Below are 20267 nucleotides of genomic sequence, written 5' to 3'. Positions count from 1 at the left end.
CTTACCACAACCTTATGGGGCAGGTGTTAACCCATTTTACAGGTGGGAACACAGAGGCAAAGTCAAACAGCTAACAAGGAAGGAGCCGGGGTTTGAGCCCAGGAAGTCTGGCTTCAAAGTCTATGCTCTTAGTGTGCTTGGCTGTTACACAGGTGCGTGTTGAATTCTGGCCCTGCCACTCAGTGGTGATATGATCTTGAACTGCACCCTAAACTCCCTGAGCCTCTGCTGCCAAATGTTCATCCACGAGAAGGATAAAAACATTCACCTGGTAGGGTTGCTGGGAGATTTAAGTGGGATGACAAATGCACAGGGCTCAGTAAATGGGTTTTATGTCCACCGAGATGCCAGCAGGTTGCTGGCATGGTTATCTCAGCCCAGCTCTGGTGCCAGGGATAGAGGGGTGGTTGGCAGGGAGTAAGTTCCTGGTGGTGACCACAGCACCGTAGGACAGCTCTGAACTTAGGAGCATTATGTGGAGAGGAGAGACACACAGGCAAAGTGCTTCTCTTCCAAAAGAGGTTGGAAAAATGTTGCTTTGGGAAAGACATTTAGTGCTTACTGTCCTAGAGAGGCAGGTCAGGCCTGTGACTAGGAGGCCACTGAACTTGTCCTGCCGCTTGGCAGACAGGCCGCTCATCTCTGCTCCCTCCCACCCCACAACCGTTCATTCTGCTGGCTGCCATCTCAGGTGGGCCACACGGAGACCCTCACCTGTACAGATCCTGTGGATCCCAGTTAATTACTCACCTAATGAAGCACCGTTATTTCAGCAGGTGATTCGGGGCCACCATAATGCCCCCACATGTCCGCCTTGGTGTGAATGATGAGAGGTCACAGGTCACTAGTTCAGGCTGGAGAGAGTTCACTAGACTAATCAGATGTAAAAGAGACAGTGCAGAAAGAGAACAAAGGAAAATTCCATTAAAAACAAAAATTAAGGGCCGGGCAACGTGGCTCACGCCTGTAATCCTAGCACTCTGGGAGGCCGAGGCAGGTGGATCGTTTGAGCTCAGGAGTTCAAGACCAGCCTGAGGAAGAGCAAGACCCCGTCTCTACTAAAAATAGAAAGAAATTATATAGACAGCTAAAAATATATATAGAAAAAATTAGTCAGGCATGGTGGTGCATGCCTGTAGTCCCAGCTACTCAGGAGGCTGAGGCAGGAGGATTGCTTGAGCCCAGGAGTTTGAGGTTGCTGTGAGCTAGGCTGACGCCACAGCACTCTAGCCCGGGCAACAGAGTGAGACTCTGTCTCCAAAAAAAAAAAAAAAAAAAAATTAAGGGCCAGGTGTGGCTCATTCCTGTAATCCTAGCACTTGGGGAGGCTAAGGAGAGAAGATTGCTTGAGGTCAGGAGTTGGAGACCAGCCTGGGCAATAGGAAGGCCCCATCTCTACAAAAAAATAAAAAAATAGCTGGGTGTGATGGTGTGAGCCTGTAGTTCCAACTACTAGGGAGGCTGAGGCAGGGGGATTGCTTGAGCCCAGGAGTTTGAGGTTACAGTTAGCTATGATGACACCACTGCACTCTAGCACAAGCAATAGAGCAAGACCTTGTCTCAAATAAAACAAAACAAAAATTAAGCACAATAGAATATCATTCAACCATGAAAAGTAATGATGTGCTGATACATGCTACAGATGGATGACCTTGAAAACAACATGCTAAGTGAAAGAAGCAGACACAGATGGCCATATGTTGTACGACTCCATCTATATGAAACGTCCAGAGTAGACATAGGGACAGAAAGCAGATTAGTGCCAGGGGCTTGGGAGAAGGGAGGGCGAGGAGGGACCGGTACTGGGTGTGGGGTTTCTTTTTGGGGTGACGAAAATTTTCATAGTGGTGATGGTTGCACAACATTATGAATATATCAAAACCACCACTAAATCGTACACTTACAAATGCTTAAAATGGTGTTTTATGTTATTTGAATTTTATCTCAGAAAAAAATAAAAAATAAAAATTAAGCAATAAATTCCAGCATTCTAAAACAAATACCAAAACAGTTATGAATTTTAAAAGTAGCATTCTTTACATTTTTCTGCATAGTCTACATTTTCTACATAAGCATGAATGACTTTTTAAAACACTTTTCTATTTTGAAATAATTATAGGTTCACAGGAAGTTGCAAAGATAGTACCAAGGGGTCCTGTGTACTCTTAGTTTCCCCCGATGGTTACAATCTTACATAACTATAGTACACATGGAAACCAGGAAGTTGACATTGGTACAATGTGTGTGCAGAGTTCCATGCCCCTCTATCCCAGGTGCAGGCTGTGTAACCGCCAGTGCAGCAGAGACAGAACTATTTATTCCCTCACCACATGATCTCTTTCATGCTACCCCTTTGCAATCACACCCATCCCCCTTCTCCCTACCAACCCTAACCCTTGACAGCTGCTCATCTGTTGTCCATTTCTGTGATGTTGTCATTTCAAGACTGCTCTATAAATGGAATCATATAGTATGTGACCTTTTGAGATTGTTTTTTTCACTCAGCGTCTTGCCCCTCCAGGTCCATCCATGTTGTTGCATATGTCAATAGGGTTGCTGTCTTTATTGCTGAATGGTATTTTACGGCATGGATGTACCACAGTTTGTGTCATAATTTACCTATTAAAGGATATTTTGGTTGTTGCTGGAGTTGGGTTTTACAAATAAAGGTGTTATGAGCATTCATGTGCAGGGTTTTTTTTTGTTTTTTGTTGTTGTTTGTAGGTGTAAGTTTTTATTTCTCTGGAATAAATTCCCAGGAGAACAATTGCTGGATTGTATGGTAAGTATGTTTAAGTTTTTTTTTAAAAACTGCTATACTGGTTTCCAGAGTGGCTGTACTGTTTTACACTCCACCAGCAACGTATGAGTGATCCAGTTTCTCTGCATCCTGCCATCACTACTCTTTTAAAATTTTATTTTTTGCTGGGTTTTTTTTTGAGACAGGCGCTCTCTCTGTCACCCAGGCTAGCGTGCTGTGGCGTCATCATATCCCACTGCAACCTCAAACTCCTGAACTTCCTGCCTCAGTCTCCTGAGTAGCTGGGACTACAGGCATGCACCACCACGCCTGCCTAATTTTACATTATTTTTTCTAGAGACAGGGTCTTATTATGTTACCCAGGCTGGTCTTGCACCCCTGGCCTCAAGCAATCCTCCCACTTCAACCTCCCAAAATGCTGAGATTATAGACATGAGCCACTGTACCTAGCCCACTATTTTTTAATTTAGCTGCTCTAGTAGGTGTGCTGTGATGTCACCTCATGATCTTAATTTGTATTTCCTTAAAGGTAGTGATGTTGGATATCTTTTCATGTGCTTATTTGCCATCCATAACCTCTTCACACCTTTTGTCCATTTTCTAATTAGAGTGTTTGTTTTCACTATTGAATTTTAAGAGTTCTTTATAAGTCCTTTGTCAGAATGTGTGGTTTGCAAGAATTTTCTCTCAGTCTGTAGCTTATCTTTTCATCCTTTTAACAAGGTCTTTCCCAGAGCAAAATTGTTTTTTAGTTTTTGATTAAGTCTAATTTACTGATTTTTTTATAGATTGTGCTTTTGGGTATTGTGTCTAAGAACTCTTTCTTCCTCAAACCCTAGATCCTGCAGATTTTCTCTTGTGTTTTCTTCTAAAAGTTTTATAGTTATGTATTTCTTTTTGAAAAGGCATTTTTTAATATAAAAGAAATGCATGCTGATTGTAGACCCTTTGAATATGAGAAAAACTCAAAGGGAAAATTTAAATCACTAGTAATGCCAACATCCAGAAATATGTTTTGGTGTTAGATGCCTGAGCTCAAAACCTTAATAAAAGCGTGACCTCTTTTGTAATGACCAAATAGAAGTCTCCAACAGCAAACTGTGCTAGTGAGTACCAACTGGGAGTGCTGAAGAAGAGGTGTCTTTCTTAATGCTGATATCAGCTGGGGGAGTTGCCGTTCAGAAAAGACCAAGAACTACTGACCCAAACGGTAAAACTCTTGTTTATGAACCGCAGCTGTTAGTCACAGACCATAATTACCCCACCAGATAAAGAAGCTATTTAGGAGAGCAGGTTGCTACAGCTGAAAAGAAACAGAAAATAGAGTCGTTTTGGAAATCATTGGATTGTAACTAAGGGAAATGTCAGGTTTGAGGGTGGAATGGATCTTTGTGTATTTTTGCAGGTTTGAAGACAGGCTGATCTAGCAGGAAGATGGCCAAGCCTGTCTGTTTTGTTGGGGAGTAATCTGTTGAGTTTCCCTTTTTCAAGCCCTGGCATGTGAGGGCTTCTGACAGCCAGCATCCTCCCAGCCTACCCACTTCTGATCCCTGGGTGCCTGGAACTCTGCTTCCTACTCCACACTCCTCCCCTACCTGACTTGTGTCACATGGTAACAGCTGGGATCAAAGTAGCGAACTCCAGCCACAACCCTTCTCCCCCAACAAACATGAGCTAGTCTTAAAATGAAGCATTAGTTATTTCAGAGACATCGCCCCCCACCTCTCACCCCCAACCTTCCAGGAAGCTGATACTCCAGTGAAATTTGCTATTTAAATTCTTTTGTGAAATTACGAAACAATCCTGAACTTGATTTGGTCAGTTCAGATGTTCACATACCAGGTTTGTACCCAACAGAACATTGCTTGAATTATTTGACTATATACTTGCAAAGAAAGTTATTTTTTGATGACCAAGTAAGAATCACTGTTGTTTGTTGAATATTGAATCAGGTGAAACCCCTGGATAGTGGCAGACACATAAAATTCACAAATATTTAGATTAAAAGTTAATTATATGGTGAAAATTGCAACCTCTGTGTCCATCAAAAGGGAATTGGTTAACATAAGTTATGATACACCCAAACAAAAGCTTGGCATTTATTGCCATGGAAAGATGCCTACATATGTTGAATTAAAAAGCAGATTATAAATTAACATGGAGAATCTGATCCTATTTTTTTTTTTTAAAGCATTGGGAAAGAAATACACCAAAATATCATTAGTGGCAATCTCCGGGTGATTAAGTTTACAGTGAATTTTATTGTTTCCTTAGTTTACCAAATCTGATTGTATTAAGCTTATACTGTATTGCATTAATAATCAGAAAAAGAGGATGAAGAGATTTTGATTAATGGGTACAAATATTCAGCTAGATAGAAGAAATAAGTCCTAGTGTTCAACAGATCAGTAGGGTGACTACAGTTTACAATAATCTATTGTATGTTTCAAAATAACCAGAAGAGAATAATTCAAATGTTTCTAGCATGAGGAAAAGACAAATATTTAAGGTGATGGATATCCTATTATACTGATTTGACCTTTACAAATTATATGAATGTATTCAATTATCACATGTACCCTGAAAATATGTACATCTATTATATATCAATAATAAATAAATAAGTTTAAAAATAAATTTTAAAAGTAATCAGAAAAAGAAAAGAAAACTAATTCTCAGCAATGGTCACAGGGTGGCATGTTAAACAGAACTGCATAGATAGTTTACTGTTTTTACTTACTGGTTTTATAATGTAACTTACAGAAAGTTGATAGTTAAAAATACCCAGAGAGGACAAGGAGTATACGGTGAAAAGAAAGAGCTCTCTTCCTTGTGAATCCCCAGAACCACCACCACATATAATTACTGTCAACAAAAATGTGTATTTAAAGCAGAAATTGAACAGTGAGAGCAGAAGGGAAATACAGAGGCTCATGTGAAGAGACATGAGACAGCTTTGCCGAGAAGCAAGTGAAAGTCCCCAGCCCACTGCTGCCATTGCCTCGGCCCCTCTCACAGCACCCCCTGGTAATCACACGCCCTGCGCATAAGAGAAGTCGGCCTCTTTAAACTCTGAACACATGGGTTCCGGCAGACAGTGACACCCAGCCAGGCATGCAAATTAGCATGGGCTCTGAAACCCAAATGAATCAAGTCAGGTTCGAATTTCATAGCACATCTCGGCAGCCCAGTCACAAAGGCCGTGGACGGCTGCCACTCCTCCCTCCCCGCATTTACTTTATAAATAGTTTAATAGCTGACTCCTCATTCTCTATACTTCAGCTTAAATGTCACTTCCTCAGAGAAGAGAGAAATTGGCTAAATTGGCGTAGCCTTCTATCATCTAGCGCCATTCCCTGATCGTATCATGGGAGATCTTGTTATAATTTGTAATTTTTTAATTTAATTTATTTATGCCTGACCCCTGCTTTCCTGCTCTCCCCAGATAGCAAACTCCACAAGGGCAGGGACTGTGTGTGTATGTGTTTAAATTAACCTTTGTTTAGTCAGTTTAGAGCCCCCAATAGGCATTTAATAAATATGTTGAATGAATGATAGTGCTAACAAGATGGAAAATTTTACAAGTCCATCTTTGAAATGAAACTCTAATTTTATTGATGTTTTAGATAACGGCTGACCCTAGAAGGGTAGGTCTGTTCATGCCTTCATTCTTTCTTTCACGGAGTAATCAACAAACTTTAAGAGCCTACTATTTGCCAGACCCTGTGCTAGGTGCTGGGGCTAGAGGTGCCTTACGGAGTGCTCAGTCTAGCAAGGAAGACAAATAAACGCAGGCGACTATGATCTAGGGAGATGGAAGTTATGATACGGGTAGTACAGGGTTTGGGGGAGCATCGACACAGCTATTTCGTGAGCGTTATGAGAACTGCAGCTGATTTTTTTCTCTACCCGAGTCACCCTGTGCCATCCGTTCAAGCTCAATCACTTCATACCCAAAATGCTGATTTGAGCTATTCGTATATCTGTAAGTTTGTATAGAAAGATCATAATCCACTTTTTAAGCAGAGGGTAAATAGTGTAAGAGATTGACACTATAACAAATAAGAAACCAAAGGGACAGTTTTAAAAACTATCTGAGCAAAGTAGGGTTTTATAAAGTGCAACCTTTCTCTTTCTTCCTCTTTTCCTTCCTCCCTCTCTCCCTCCTTCCCTCCTTCTCTCTCACACACACAGCTCAGCCACAAGACGCTGAGAAGCAAATGTTTTCTGACTCAATGCCTTCAGAGGATTAGTGCTCCTTTGAAAGTGATATTGTTAAAGCCATAACGTGTTTATGTGTAGCACAGACATCTTTATGTATAACATGATGTGTCTGTATGGGGAACGTTAACATCCTGGCCTTGTCATTTAGTAAGGTAGGAAGTTCAGCCTAGAACTATAGATCCCTAAAGCTTTGGGGAATCGTGATACGGGGGAAGGAGGGAACTAGAGAGAAGAGGGGAGATTTCTTTAAGGGTTATTTATCTTTTCTTTTCTTTCCTTCTTCTAACTCTCCTGGGCTTAACTCCTACTCTCTGAGAAACAAGCCCTTTCCAACACAGCTGGGACGGCTGTCAGGCAGAGGTATCCTCGTTGAGGATCGCAGTAATCAAAAAAAGGATCAGGCAATTAGAAACCGCTGGTAAATTACGGAGACACCACAGTGAAAGTTCCATTTTATAATACACCAATGGCAAAACATTTATTTGAGACCCTGACACACCATCACAAAAGAAATAAATTAGAGGGAATATTTTTTCCAATAATTTTCTTAGTATATCAAAATATGTCACAGAAGTTAACTTTTTATTTTAACAATTTAAAATTCTTTATTGTTCTTTGTAAATTATGAAATTAACCCATGCTTACCATAACAAAATCAAACAAAAGTATATAAAGTAGAAAGTTAAAGTCTAGCCCCTTCCTCCCTACTCCCGAGTGGCACTGTCCAATAACAATGTATTAATAACATGAGCCACATATGTAATTTTAAATCTTCTAGTAGCTACATTAAAAAGTAAAAAGAACAGGTGCAATTAATTTTAATTATGTATTTTATTTAAATCAGTGGATCCAAATATTATTTCAACATGTAATCAACATTATCAAGTTATTAATTATATAAAATTATTATTGAGATTTTTCATTTTTTTATACTGTCTTCTACATCTGGTGTGTATTTTACACTTACAACACATCTCAATTTGGATACTAAAGTTTCATCAGAAACACTTGATCTGTATTTACCTTTCACGAAACATTAAAAAAGTAGGTACACGTGCTCAAGTTGTTGCAAACATACTTAAAGGTTTCTGATAACTGAGTCAAGTACCAGTTTTTAAATTAAATATGAATTAAAATGAAATAAATTAAAAAGCCAGTTCCTCGGTTTCACCAGCCCCATTTTGAATACTCAGTAGCTACACATGGCTCCAGACTACCCTACTGAGCTACCCAGCTCTAGGGGAAACCACTCTTAGAAGTCTGATGTGGAATCTTCTCAACCTGTTCTCTGTGTATCTCCATGTAAATATATAATTTGACAAATATGATATTACACATATCTGAATTTTATTTCAGAAAAAATGTGATCACACTAGATATTTTATTCAACAATCTAATTTTTTCAATGAAAGTTATATTTTAGGTATTTTTCCTTTTCAGTACATAGGGATTTTCTTTATAATGGTTGCCTGGCAGATTTATTTAACCACTTCCTTCCTAATGGGCATATAAATTGTTTTTGATGTTTGGCAGTTATAAACATCCATATTTGCATACCTGTGCTAGTATTTCCAATAGAATACATTTCAAGAATGGACACTTCTCGGCCAAAGGGTATGCCCATTAAAAAATTTCAAAGCCAATACCAAATTCCTATCCCAATAGTTGCGTCAATTTTTATCATACACTCTTTGCCAGCATTCCTCTCCAGCATCTGTAGCTCCAAATGCCAGAATCATAAAATATTGGAAAGAAAAAGCTTCAGAGATGATCTATTCCTGTTCCTTCATTGTATGGACCAGGAAAACCACCCCTAAGCTGAGGGAAGGGGCTACACCTGCAGCGTGTTTGGGCACAGCTGGGACTCGAGCAGCCCTTCAGGCTCTTGCCCTCTGTCCAGGCTGCACAGAGGGCCTGGCAGGGTCTTTCCCAGGCGTTCTCCTGAAGGTCATTCCTCCTCCTGCTCAGCGGGCCTCCCTCTGCTCCCCCCATCATTATCAGCCCAGCGCTGGCGAGATCAGCAGGCTTTTCAATGGAGCATCGCACCATGCCTCGGTAAGCAAGGGGCGGGGAGCCAAGGGAGCTTTTCCTTGACATTTGTATCCAAAATTGAATTCAGTCTGCTCAAAGGCTTGCTACACTTTCAAAGTGTGCCTTTCCTACCTCCCTTCTGCTCAGCACAGCCAAGTCATAGACCTAGGCAGAAGGAAAAAAAAAAAGAGGTATTTTGTTGCATGCAGAAATAACACTTCAGTGTTCAGCAATTCTTGGTAGGCCAGCTCAGAAACACTTCGCCTTTAATAGGAGTCACTTTGGGAGGACACGGGCAGAAGGCCCTTCTGGGGCCACCCTCAAGCTGGTGGGGCCGATTCCCTAGAACGTTACGGAGTCCACGAACACACGTGCCATCTCCTCTCATGGAAGGGTAGGCTGAGTAGGGAGGTTATGGGGCTTTCCATGCTCAAATGCTCATTGGTGGCAAAGCCAGGGCTAGAAACCATCTCTCCTGACTCCATCTCCAGATGTTTCCTCTTTTGCATCAGTCCCTGCCCCGTGCTCTACCCTGAACAGCCACTATGGGCCTGGGTCCTCTCTTCTCAGCCTGCTGCCCACACCCCAGCCCAATCTCATTAAGGGCATTAAAAGAAAAAAAAAAAAAACCCAAACCCATTTACTTACGTTACCCATTTATTTAAAATCAATTCAGACATTTTAATTGTTTATTTTTCTTCCTCTCTTGTCTTGCACCCCCCATTCTAATTATAATGTCTTCTTCACATGCTGGCACCAAGAGACCAAAATTCAAACAGAAGAAAAGTCTCCTGTTTTTGCTCTATGTTGCCAGATAGTTTATGCTGCTATACTGGGTGCTTCTTTTTGGTCCTGCTTTTTATTTTTCTGATGTTTCTTTATTCTGAAAGGAAGGAAAAGAAGTATACAGTAGGAAAAGGTAGTGGAAGGGAAGGAAGTGGAAATACAAAATAAAGAGTTATTTCATATTGTATTAACATGTCATTACAAAATGTCATTATGAGGCTTCTGCCTGTGTCATCCTTGGCACATCCTCACCCCCATATGCAATTCAACAGGCCTTGTTGATTTTTACCTCTGCAATATTTTTCAAGTTTGTTTCTTTCCATTTCAACCATCATCAACCTAATTCAGTCTTCCCCAATTGGCTCCTGTCAACCTGCCTCTAGTGTGTTTCCAACACTATCGACAGAGTGATCAAAAATGGACTTTTATGCCTCATGCTAAACCCTGTAGGGAATAATAATAATAACAATCATCATCACCATAGTTAAAACTTCTGAGCACTTACTACATGACAGGCTCTATTTTTAATGCTTTTGTGTCTAATTCATTTAATCTTCACAATAACCCTAGAGGTAGATATTATTATTATTACCCTCATTTTAGAGCTGAAGACATCAAAGCGCAGAGATGTATGTGATTTGCACAAGGACACACAGCAATTTAAGTGGCAGAACTACTTTAAGAACCTGGATCTGAAGGAGTTATCAAAAAATATCCCCGTAATTAATATCTGTATATATGGCAATGCAGGCGGGGTCACAGTCAAGTGTAAATTGTTGTACGGACCCCACAGGACAGCAAATGACTTACTTCGCACTGACTAATTGGAAGTAGGTTTCTGGACTGCTGGGTTGAGAAGGATTGTGAGGCTGTCTCTGGGTCCAGTGGGAAACTGGGAGGGATTAAGAGGGATGCCTGTTTGGGCTGGGTCCTGGCTGGAGTGGGGCATGCACTTGTTTTCTACTGATGGTGCAACACATTATCGCAAATTTATTACCTTACAGTTATGGAGATCTGAAGTCCCAAATGGGTCTCATGAGGCTAAAACCGAAGCATCAGCAGCTTTGCATTTCCTTCTGGAGGCACTTGTGGGGAATCTGTTCCTCGCCTTTCCTAGCTCCCCGAAGCTGCCTGCATTCCCTGGCTTGTGGCCCTTTCCAGCAATGGCATCGTTCTCATTCTGCTTCTCTTTTCACACCTCTGACTCTGATCCTCCTGCCTCCCTCTCCCACTTTTATAAGAACACTTGTGATTGCCTTGGGCCCACCTGGATAATCCAGGATACTCTCCCCATCACAAAATCCTAACCTCAATCACATCTGCAAAGATCCTTTCGCCATGTAAGGTAACACATGCACAGGTTCCAGGGACCAGGGCAGGGGTATCCAGGGTGGTGGCATTATTCTGCCTACCACAGAGGATGATGGCATCATGTGGTGTGAGTGCCTCCCTGGAACCAGGCTCTGGCCCTGTGAGCACAGGGATCCCGGTCTTATTTGCTTTGGTATCTTTCATGTCCGCCACACAATAGGTGTACAAACCTTTGATGAATGAATAAATGAAAGAACTGGAAAACAAACACACAGAATAATAGGGTGTCTCTCTTAGGAGTATAGGGAAATGCTGCCATTTTTAACATGGAAATCTGGGGAGAATCATTTTTTTAATCTTAATGGGGTCCCACACTTTGGGCAATGCCAAAATTTATGGCAGTAACTGAGATTATTAACATTAAGCAGATCTCAGTGCTGAATGAACTTTCGCATTTGCCAGGCTTTTCTTGATATCATTGTCTTTTAACTGCACCAGAGGGCAGAAGTCTCTTAAAGAAGAAGTAGGTAGAATCCACTTATTCCTACAGAAGATGGTGGGAAGGAGGGGTGAGTTACAAGCCCAGCAGAGGGCTCAGTCTCCCGTGCAGAGAGCACTTCTTCTTCCCTGGCTGTAGCAGTTGTGCCTGGAGCAACACCACTCAGTTCCAGATAAGTTAGATCTTCCAGGAGCTCCCACTTTGCTCCAGATTTAGTTGAAGACTCTTAACAGCATTTACGAAGTCCCACCTGCTCTGACCTTTTTTTTTTTTTTTTTTAACCTCTGCAGCCTTGCCCCTCTCGCCCACCTCTGCACCTGTCTCACTGGCTTCTCCAGAGAATCTTTTGACATGCTATTCCCTAATTCTGGAATACTCCTGGTACCTTCTTTTGGCCAATTAATTCCTACTTATCCTTGAGGCTTAGCCTAAAATCACATCCTGAAAGATATTTTCTTTAACCCTCAAATCTAAATCAGCGCCCTCCACTCCTCACCCAGGTCATTAAAAAAAAAAAAAAAAGGCAGCCCTAGCCGAAATAGCTCAGTTGGGAGAGCGTTAGACTGAAAAAAATAAAAGGCATAGTGTCAGGAACTTGGGCTGTGGACTCACACTGCTTGACTTTGCATTCTAATTCCTCCACTTGTTAGCTGTGTGACCTACGGTAAGACGTGTCAACTTCCATGACTCTATTCCTCATCTCTAAAATGGGGCTGATGGTAGCACCTACAGCAGAGGATTGTTATGAGGATTAAATGAGATAATCCATGTAGAAAGCTTGGCAGAGTGCCTGCACTATTTATTTTCCTTAGTAGCATTGACCAAAATTGTAACTATAAAATTATTTGTTATTATTTGTTTAATATCTGTTTTCCTACATGCCATACAGTGTCTCTTGTTCTCCACTGCGCCCACAGTGCCTAGCACACGGCCTGCCATGTTGTAGGCCCTCTGTAGATATTTCTTGAATGGAGAGATGGATGGATGGATGGACATGCTCCCTATTCCTGGGCTGGGTCCCCTAAAAATGTGCCCCTTTGTCAAGAAATAGTCAATATTATTAAAAACACTGTAGAAATTTTTGATCGTCAGATTTTGAGCTTACTAATGGTTTAAAGTTAGACCTTGTTAGGTCCAACACTCATCATCTTTCCCTTTCTGGGGCCTGTTCTCATGCAGGGCCTCGTGATGCTCATTGCCAGGCAGATTTATGAAACATCTCAACAGAGCTTACATTCCATATGTTACAATTTACACATTCCTGCTGGGGTCAGGGTGGGGAATGGCATGTGTGCTAATAGCTGCATTTCTCATATGAACTTTCACATAAACCCTCTTTCCAGCTCGTTTTACTGATGCATTATAATATCGTTTTATAAACGGTTTTTTCAAGGTCATGAGTGAACTCTTCCTAATTTCCAGTCTTAGAGGATTACAAGTCTAGAAAGGGCAACCAGAGGTTTCTTAGCCTAGCCCCTTCCACCAGCTGGAACTCTGTCTGAACCATCCCAGCAGATCTCCAAGGAAACAAAGCACAATTTTCAGTGGAGGTTCACAACCTCTCTCCAGTTCTGCCTTCCTTAGGTCTCAAGGATACTGTGGCTGTATGTGTCAGTCGTGCATATTTTATTCTAAGTATGCTTGAAGTCCTGGGAAAAGTGCCCTTTTGTAGAGAACATCCAACAAAATCACCAAATCCAAATAGCCGCTGTTGAACCAGTTCGCATGTCGCTGGAAACCTCCCACGGACTGCTTGCTTCCTGGCAAGGAGGCAGACCAACATCAGTCTTCCTGTGCCTTAATTTTCTTTCTGACCTGATTTGTCAGTCAAACTCTATCTTTGTTCCATTTGTCAAAACACCATTGTTCTCGCTCCTCCCTATGGCAGTTTCTTTTCTATTATTAAAAAAAAAAAAAAATGAAAAGTCAGAGCAGCCTTGGGTTGACGGAAACAGTCTTCTTGACCGTGCAGTCTGGTTTGTGGCCCTGAGCCAGTCTCGTCTTTGGTGTTCACACACCGTGGAGATCATCGCCTGCCAAACAACTTTGGCTCCATCATAGGGAGACTACAACTCATAAAAGACTTTCTGTCACCAATTGTTCTGTGTCAGGGCCACAACGTATCAGATGGTGGGTTCCTACAACAGGGCGAGCTCATCTTCCAGCTATAATATCTTTATGTAAAATAATAAGCTCATTAGGAATAAAACATCATTTATCTAAGAGAAACATCTGGTAGGTCTCCTTTTTGAAGGGTCTGTGGCCCCAAGTTGTTATTGAAAAGATACACGCTGTTCCGTGCTAACCTGGGCCTACATTGTTCAGAAATCTCAGTAGCAATTTTCATGTGGGGATGGAATAACTAAGGCATTTTAGTTGCTGAGAGAGATACTATAATTCTGGATGCTCCCACGATAATGAATTGTTTTCTATTCTTTGTTAATGTTATTTGCCCAAAGAATGCATTTTAAAACAGAATTTAAAATGCAACACCTATGTTAGGTTGGGTTCCAAATGCTGTTTAAGGAAAAAGTGATTTCTCCAAAAATTGATAAATAATTCCTTTTCCTGTCCCTGTAAATTGGCATTCTAAAATTTGTTGGGATCACTTATGAAATAGGTTGATTCCTGATTTTTAACAAGGATTATTGGGAATCGAATTGGGCACTTCAGGGGACTCCTGAAGAAAAGGTCCTTTCAAATTCCAGAGGGGAAGAAAATATAGTTTCACATATGGCTCAAGAGTCAGAATGGCTTTTGATTTCTCAAAAGCAATGCTAGAAGATAAAAGCAAAGAGCAATGACTTCAAAATCTGAAAAAAAAAAAAATTATTTCCAGTACATAATTACATGACCAGCTAAATACCAGTCAAGAGAAGGGTAGAATAAAGTCATTTGAAGATATACCAACCCCTTCAAGTCCCTCTCCACCTTTCTTCATCCCACTCTGGGCCTCAGGAGGCTGAGTTGTATGGACTGCATCATGGGCTTCTTTGCTTCCAGTAGGTTTGGCCAATGGGAAATACTGGCAGAGCTTGGAGGGAGAAAGAAGTATGAGGTGAGGCTATTTGTTCCCGGGCTCCTTCCCTGCCAAGTCATCTCAAGTTGACTGTGCTCCTTTCAGAAGCTCAGCCTTTCTGTAAGGTAGACCTCTCCACTCTCTCTAACAACTCCAGTTCCTCTGTCTGGGTTCTCGGAATCACTCCCTCCTCTTGTCCCCTCTCTCAGCCACAGGAATGTAACTGGCTCCCTGCAGCACCCCTTGCTGGTTTCCCTTAGCCCCACCCACACTTTTTTTTTTTTTTTTTTGTATTTTCGAGACAGCATCTTGCTCTGTCATCCAGGCTAGAGTGCAGCAACACCATCACAGCTCACAGCAACCTCAACTCCTGGGCTCAAGTGATCCTCCTGCCTCAGCCTCCCAAGTAGCTAAGACTACAGGTGCATGCCACTATGCCTGGCTAACTTTCTTTTTATTATTACTTTTTGTAGAGATGGGGTCTCACTATGTTGCTCAGGCTGATCTTGAACTCCTGGGCTCAAGTGATCCTCCCGCTTTGGCCTCCCAAAGTGCTGGGATTACAGGCATGAGCCACCACACCTGGCTCCTGCCCACACGTTTTTAAATAGACCCTGCATTAAATGTTCCTCGATTACCCCATTTGAGTGTGTTTCCTGCAGGATCTTGACCAACACAGTTGCCTGGGCAACAAGTGGATGGTTTCACTCACTCCTCTAAGGCAATATGGCAGTTGGGATCAAAGCCTTTAGAAGCACATCAACCTGAGCCCTGGCATTGTCTAGCTATGTGACTTTGGACAAATGACAAGCTGTCCATGCCTCATTTATAAAATGAGGATTTATGACTTTTCACCCAGGGTTTCTGTGAGGATCAAATGAAATAATCTAAGAAAACATGTAATGCCAGTCACTTAACCAGCACTGTGTAAAAGATAGTTACTATTTCTCATTATTATCCTTATGCCATTGCTAGACTGCCAAGAGCTGCCTATTCCATAAGGGGCCGAATGACCCAAATGAACCCCCAAAGCTTCATTAATGTACCCTGAAGGGTGCAGGAGAAAGCTGAACCAAGTGGGAAGCTTCATGCCCGGCCCCCGAAGTGTGTCTTGGCTTGAGAGCACTGCTTGGTTGAACCCAGACAGGCAGGGTGGAGTATCCTAGGGCAGCTGCCTCTGAGTTCTGCCCACAGCCCTTAGTTCATGATCGTGGTGCTCTTTGCCAGAGATAAAGGAGTGACAGGAACCAAGACATTGTTTTAGAAGAGTTGTGATCCCAAATACCTAACTGAGGATGCATGGCTCTCTTCCTAAGCTTTTGAGTACTTGACTCCCTGCCTCTGGGGTATCTGACCTCTCCCTCTCTCCTACCAACTGGATGAGAAGCCCCAGAAAGCCAACATCAATGGAGATCTGTCCTTTAGTGTATGTGGAAGGTGCCACTTTGCCCCATGAAGCCATTTTCCTTTTTTATGGGTAATATTCCATTAGCTCAACACTTCAGGAATAGTGTGTGTGATGGAAGCGTAGAAGAGAGAGGTGAGCATGAGAAGGCCCAGTTTAGTAAATGAGAGATTAACTGGGGAGAGAAGAGCATAAACAGGATTCATGTTAAGGGCAGAGAGGGAGAGAGAGAGGCTTCAGCAATACATGATACAGCTTCCTTAATTCAGAGGTATGCATGTGCGCGCACATGTGCACGTGCGAACGTCTGTACATAATTATGAGCCTCTGGGTTTTATAAATGCAAAAGCCTCTGCGTTTTTTTCTTCCTGTGCCCATCAGAAATGGCCTAGCTCTGAGATCTTTTGAGAGCCACCTTGTTAAAAACCTGAGTGGATACTTCAGTAGAGCTGCCTTTTGCTCTAGTTAGATACCATATGGGTGTGCTCATACATTCCACCTCTGCTCTACTCAAACTTAGCACATGAAAATGCAAGTTTGGAGAGGGAGGGAGGGAGGGAGGGAGGAGAAGAGAGAAAGATGAGTGTTCACAAGGAGGAAAAATCACCTTGGGATTCCCTGAAGTGGCAAATTCTTTTCGTAACTCCCCCACAGTGTCTTGACATTGTTATTCAGTGTATTTAACAAAAAAATAATAATTTCAGGGACATAGCACAATCATTGTAGGCAGCAGGGAGTGCTAGAATTTGATACAGACAGGAAGTAGGTGGGTGAGACTTTAGTTAACGTTGTATGGTGGAAACAGATTCTGTGGCAGAGCAATGTAATTTCACTTTGGCCTGTGGGTCTTGACATGATTGGGCTAGACAATAGTTTGATTCTGAGGATAAGCTAACCCTAGGGCTGGTGCCCAAAGGGATCCCCAACATTTGGTTATCTCCATGTCAGTTCCTCCTGGAATTCTGATGCTACACCATCCAAACTGATGACTGCCACTCTGCCTACATCACACTCGACACAGCTAACAGTGGCCAAGCCAAACCTCCCAGCATCTGTTTCCTCATCTAAGAAATTGTGAACCTTCAACTGAAATGTTTGTTGTGAAAAGTAGAGAGAATATATGAGACAGCCTAGGCAAGCAATAAGTGATGGCCAATAATAATAACTATTATTATGAAAAAAAATAGGAGGAGGAAGGAGAGGGAGGGAGAGAGGAGGGGGGAGCCCAAATTCTAATTACATAAAGAAGTCCCCCCCACAGAGCCATCTGGGCAACATAAGAGTGATTTTATAGTATGCTTTAAAAAAAATCTTACTTAACATTCTCTTAAATAAGCTTGCTAATTTTCCTGATACGGTTATTTCTTTGTTTCTCAGCTTCAGCATTTTATTCTGTTTTAATTATACAATATTTTAGCTCTGACATCAAAAAGTGCATCATCTGTTTTTATCTTTTTCAGCCTCATCCACATCCTTGGTTACTGTTGCCCAGTAATCCTGGGGTCACCCAAAGTACTTATGTTCTAGAGACCTTTCAAAGTAAGCCAAGGCAGTGGTTTGAAAACTTGTTTGTAGACAAAAATACATTAAAACAACCAAGGGAGTGATTCCTTTCTGGGATAATTATTTTTAATGCCTTACTGGACACGTTTGAAATGCCTTTCAGGTCCTTTGGGAGTCAAATTAGGAGAAATTCTTTTTTGTCTTATTTTGGCATCTTGGAACTTGATCTTTGGTAAATGTCTGCATGTTTGCACATTGTGTAATACTCACTTCCCCCCACCCCTAAATGCTGTCAGGATTTCATCAGTGTCAAATAGGCAACAAAAACACAGGGCGGAGAGGATTAATAATTTCTATGTGACTTTCTGGTCATCTTCCTTTGGCTATGCTACTAAATGGAGCTCTAAAAGACTTGTGTTTTGGGGTTTGATTAGCCAGTCACTTCAAGTCAGTTCCAAACCAGAAGAGCTCCCCCTTCGGGCATCCTTGTTGCTAAACCTCTATGAGACATTGACTAATTTAAGCAAAAAGATGCTGTCTGCATGTTAGGTGTCTTTACATGTCGGATCCCCCATGAAGTACAATGATGCTTTCCTAATTTCAACAATGTTGTGATTAGCTAATTATTTGCATACCCACCAGAGGCCCTCGGTAAAACTTAATGAGCTGGCTTTTAGCCTCCCTGAATAACGGGGAACTGAAGAGAATTCTTGGATCTGGTGTAAGTAAGGGTTGTTACAAGTTCTTATAGCAGAACTCGCACATCTTGCCTTGATTATGACCAAGTCCTATAGCACAGCCAGACTGTAAGTCAGTTGAGAGCCAGGACTGTATATCTCCGGTTTGGTGGCTGGGTCTGTAAAAGGTACTCAGTAAGTGTACATGAATGACTAGATCACACACTAGGTGACTTTAAGGAACTAGGGCAAACTTGACCTAACAGATGTTCATGTTTATCCAGTAATAATAATGATACATTGTGTTTATTTGGAACAGGACTAAATCGTTCATGCCGACTTCTAGATCCCAGTGCAAAATCCTGGATTCAGATCCTGTGGATTTATCACACCCACCGGGGGACATTGGCTTTATAAACCTCTGAATGGATTATCCTATTCCATTAGAGTGGGCTCATCCTTTCCAAAAGATAACATCTTGCTTTTCTGGCCTGAATTTCCCTTGACTTCTTTCAAAACACAATTTGCAAAAACAATGTGTGAGAACACATGACAATGGGAAGTGTTCAGTGGGAATGTGGCAATAAATATGTCAGGTATATAAACTAGCTGATGATATTTATTTGGTTCTTAAGAAGAAAGTATTGGGATACGATAAATTACAATACTTTTTCAACATCTCAGATTTCTCCATAACACATATATGTTGGCAGACCTTAGTGAATCACACTAATTTATTTGTAAATCATCAAAGGAAAGCATAAAATATATGTCTCTAGGCAAGAGAATGGACTGGGAAGCTGAATTGGGCAACAGCAATATTTTCTTACACCAGAAGTAAACATGTCGACATAGTGACGAGGGTTTTGTCCCACTCCTGGATGAACTTTGAGGGGTGAGATGGCTAATATCGAGGGACCCAGCTTTGTAGTCCTTTCTCACAAAGCATTCCATGATTCAAGAGAAGGACAATCTGCAGTGTGACATGAAGAACCAGGCCAGAGTAATATTTCTTAATGGAGAGTCCTACAATGTTGTATTAATTACAGCAGTGGTTCAGAATTTTCTGTGCCTTGATAGGTTGTATTTTTAAGTAGGCACACATTTTTTAAATTTAATGTGATATAAAACTGAGCTCCAAGGAATCCCGATTATGGAAGTGGTAAAAAATGATGTGGGGGAGAAAAAGAAAAATATGTGCATATCCATAGATACACCATGAGCCGGTATTCGAAAGATGATCTTTGGGAACATAAAAGTTTATGCTGCCCTTGATTTGTGTGGTTTTAAAAAATACTAGCAATATTTAGGGATCTTGGAGCACAACATCAGAACAGAAACTCTTTGCCCTAAATTTGCGTGTACTCTCTGGCTTTCTTTCTTATTGCTCCACGTGGATTCTTCCTCTTTTCTAATTAAACCAGTTTACCCACCATTCCCTTTGTGGACTGCATCCCCGCAACATACCTCACCTCTCCTCAGCTCTCATCTCCTTATTTCTTCTCCTGACATTTCTTAAGCCTGAGGAGAGACATTGTCCAGCTCCACTGGGGTGACATGGAGGAATCTAGCCCCAGGCCTCCTCTCCTATGAGGTTTTTCTTTTTACCCCACTAGAAATGATGTCTCCATCCCTTCTACTAACAGTACCCTAGGGCAGGGGTTTCTCAACCTCCGCCTTTGGTTGGATAATTCTTTGCTCTGGGGGGCTAACCTGGGCAGCATCCCTTGGGTTTACCCACTAGATGCCAGTAGCACTCACAAGTATTGGCAATCACAGATGTCTCCAGCCAGTTGCCAGATGTCCCCTGGAGAGCAAATCATTTCAGTTGAGAACCACTGCCCTAGAGCTCTCCCCAAATCCTTCAGAGATTCTGAAGAACAGCTAAGGTCAGGTCCTTAGCAGTGTTTTGATTCATGTCCAAAGTTAACTGATGATTAATGAACAAAACATGCTTTTTAAAAATTACTAATAGGGAGTTTCTGAAAATTAACAATTCAGGTTAATTTTAATCCAGTCAGATCCCCCAGAAAACTACAAAAAGGGATTGT

The 20267-nt window shown here is 41.6% G+C and overlaps 1 long non-coding RNA gene across 2 annotated transcripts in view; it reads right to left on the bottom strand.

The window, feature by feature from the left end:
• Positions 1 to 861: 861 nt before the first annotated feature.
• LOC123642558 overlaps positions 862 to 20267 on the bottom strand; it is a 28576-nt gene continuing 9170 nt past the window's right edge. Inside the window, exons 2-3 of one of the 2 annotated variants that reach the window (XR_006736482.1) lie at positions 14524 to 14646; positions 862 to 873 (exon numbers count right to left, since the gene is read on the bottom strand). This is a non-coding gene — a long non-coding RNA (uncharacterized LOC123642558). Of the gene's footprint in view, positions 874 to 10226; positions 10247 to 14523; positions 14647 to 20267 lie in introns of those variants that run through there. The other variant, XR_006736481.1, reaches the window with a different exon arrangement.

This window comes from Lemur catta, chromosome 7 (assembly GCF_020740605.2).
Source record: "Lemur catta isolate mLemCat1 chromosome 7, mLemCat1.pri, whole genome shotgun sequence".
Classification (NCBI taxonomy): domain Eukaryota; kingdom Metazoa; phylum Chordata; class Mammalia; order Primates; family Lemuridae; genus Lemur; species Lemur catta.
This window is presented reverse-complemented; position numbering and strand designations above follow the sequence as displayed.